Below are 3,295 nucleotides of genomic sequence, written 5' to 3' on the forward strand. Positions count from 1 at the left end.
AAAAATTAAGTGGCCTCTAAAGTGAGATATTAATATATGTAATTTTACAATCCTCTAGTGATAGAATTAATTAAATACGCCACCAAATTGATTAACTCCTACAGTGTTAAAAGAGAAGCACTAACAATGCCAGTGACCATGTAACATGGATTTAAGCTACAAGTCATAGAAATGTGATGAGAAGCCTCAGCGCTGTAAAACAGAGGGTGGAGGAAAGCTTTTCCTCTCTCAAATGAGCTTTGCGAGGTATACTTCTTGAAGGATAGGAAGTTGAAGTGTTCAGGACTTTTATGTCTATTCTACTTTGGCTTAGCTTACATGATTCTTAGTGTATTAGCCTAGAAATGGCCAAGAAAACTTAAGGTTCAATAATTAGTTATAAATATGAAATATCCCCAATTTTTAAGATAAAAACAACTTATAAATGTATTTTCTGTAAAAATTGTGTATATTTTTACAGAACATCTATTTCTTTTTTTAATATTTTTTATTATACTTTAAATTCTAGGGTACACATGCACAATGTGCAGGTTTGTTGCATATGTATACATGTGCCATGTTGGTGTGCTGCACCCATTAACTCATCATTTATATTAGGCATATCTCCTAATGCTATCCCTCCACCCTCCCCCCACCCCACAACAGGACCTGGTGTGTGATGTTCCCCTTCCTGTGTCCAAGTGTTCTCATTGTTCAATTCCCACCTATGAGTGAGAACATGTGGTGTTTGGTTTTTTGTCCTTGCGATAGTTTGCTGAGAATGATGGTTTCCAGCTTCATCCGTGTCCCTACAAAGGACATGAACTCATCATTTTTTATGGATGCATAGTATTCCATGGTGTATATGTGCCACATTTTCTTCATCCAGTCTATCATTGTTGGACATTTGGGTTGGTTCCAAGTCTTTGCTATTGTGAATAGTGCTGCAATAAACATACGTGTGCATGTGTCTTTATAGCAGCATGATTTATAATCCTTTGGGTATATACCCAGTAGTGGGATGGCTGGGTCAAATGGTATTTCTAGTTCTAGATCCCCGAGGAATGGCCACACTGTCTTCCACAATGGTTGAACTAGTTTACAGTCCCACCAACAGTGTGAAAGTGTTCCTATTTCTCCACATCCTCTCCAGCACCTGTTGTTTCCTGACTTTTTAATGATCGCCATTCTAACTGGTGTGAGATGGTATCTCATTGTGGTTTTGATTTGCATTTCTCTGATGGGTCTATTTCTTTAAAGCAAAGGGAGGGGAGTCTCTCATTTACATTAGTTTTTTTCATAGCCTTTTGAACTTTGCAATTTCTATGTTTCAGAACCTATTTGTTACAGTTTTTCTATGCTAAACTCTGTCCTAGTCAGTTCTAGAGTGTATGAAGAACCAAGTGATGTAATTGTATGCGACCTGGCTGTAGTGGAACAAATTTGACTCTAAAGTATGCAGGCTCTAATTTTCCTGTCTGGTTTTGGTAAGTATTCCTTACATAGGTTTTTTCTTTGAAAATCTGGGATTGAGAGGTTGATGAATGAAAATTAATCCTTTCACTTTGTTGTATATAGGTTTGCAATAATTAGGTCAGAGTGGAGTTTGAAGGTCATGGAGGGGTCTGATGACTTACAAATAATGGGCTCTGATTGGGCAACTACTCATCTGAGTTCCTTCCATTTGACCTAATTAAGCTTGTGAAATTTACACTAAGCAATGAGCTCATCTTTAAAAAGTTTTATTAAAAGATTTTCAGCTGTTCCAAATGGGACTTATTAGTGGAATGTGTTTTAAAGGATCATATCAGATGAATGAAAGGTATTTGATTCTTCGTTTCCTTAATAATAAAATGATGGTTTGGAAAAATAGGCTACAGTCTAACCACAGTGCTATTATTAGGCTTTCTTGTTAAACATAGGTCTAAGCCTAAGTATGTCAATACAACAAATACTTACTGTTTCATTTCTAGTAATGAAAAAAAAAACAAGTCTTTCTGGCATAAGGATGATTTTCATCTGGTTATTTTGAAACATTTTTGTAAAATAAATTTACATCTGTAAAGAACATTTTTATTTGTAAGGAGGGGTATGTCTCTGTGCACTGGAAGAGAGGGAGTACTAAATCACTGGGAAGTCTTATGATAAAGAAGCCATTGGCTTAAATCAGCAAAGCAAGCCGTCCCTTGGTTTAAGGTGTTTTTCCTGGCCATCCTGTCTTGACTAGAACTTTACCTACACCTTCCTTTTTGGTTTAGGCAAATTATAGTATCTAAAACTGAAGTCTCAGCTCTGTGTCTTTGAGATATAAATGTTCGACCACGTCTTCTCTGGAACCTGATAACTATCTATCTCTTTAAAATGCAAGTCTAGGGAGATGACTCATCAGAAAAAGAAGAAAAAAGAGGTATTTGGAAATTGTGCAAATTAAAGCAGCCCCTGATGCCAAAGTCTACACATTCCTGAGTGAGTCAGTTCTGGCCAGTTCTAGCTGGATCAAGAGAGCTCTGCTGGGCAGGCCTGAAGAGCAGCTGGATGGCAGACACCTGAGGAGCCAGGGGCCTGAAACTTCCTCCACCTGCTTGAGGAGCGCCAAAGCCCAGGTGCTGGCTAGACAACCCCTTCTGGCTGCCTAAGCAGGTGGCAGAAGAAGGAAACAAGGTCAGAGGCAGAGTGTTGAACCCTGCCTCCCAGGTGGGTGGAAGATGCCTGTCGCCAAACTAGGGCCCAGCTTGCTGGGTGAGATGGGTGAACTGGTGATCCCCCGAGAGAGTGGACGTCAGAACTACATGTTGCCGGACTTCACCTCGGCCAGTGAAGGAGAGAGAGGATTAATGTTAACTGCACGAGACCCACTCTAGCCTTAAATTCTGTAATTCAAACCCTTCCCTTGGAGACAAAACAAACATGAGAAGGAATTCTGAAGTCAGGGGACAAGAATCACAAGTTCCCTAGTGGGAGACTGAGGAGGCAGTGTCCTTCCTGCCCTTGGTCTACTGGCTAAGAACCTTCCTCAGCCTGACCTTTGCACATTGCACTTTCAGCTCTATTTGCAATTTTCCTCCTTTAGTGCTGAGGGAATCCCAATGTTCGATCCTGAAATCTATAGGTTCCTAATGGGTGGTTAAAAAAAACCTCAGCGAGAGAAGCAGAAAATGTTTCCTCTTCCTGAAAAACTGTAGAAAGGCAGGCACCATTCTGGGTGAAGACATGGTCCTTGCAAATGTCTTTGTGTTTTTTTTGTTTTGTTTTGTTTTGTTTTGTTTTTTTGAGATGAAGTTTTGCTCTTGTTGCCCAGACTGGAGTGCAATGGTGT

This window comes from Pan troglodytes, chromosome 15 (genome assembly GCF_028858775.2).
Source record: "Pan troglodytes isolate AG18354 chromosome 15, NHGRI_mPanTro3-v2.0_pri, whole genome shotgun sequence".
NCBI lineage: Eukaryota > Metazoa > Chordata > Mammalia > Primates > Hominidae > Pan > Pan troglodytes.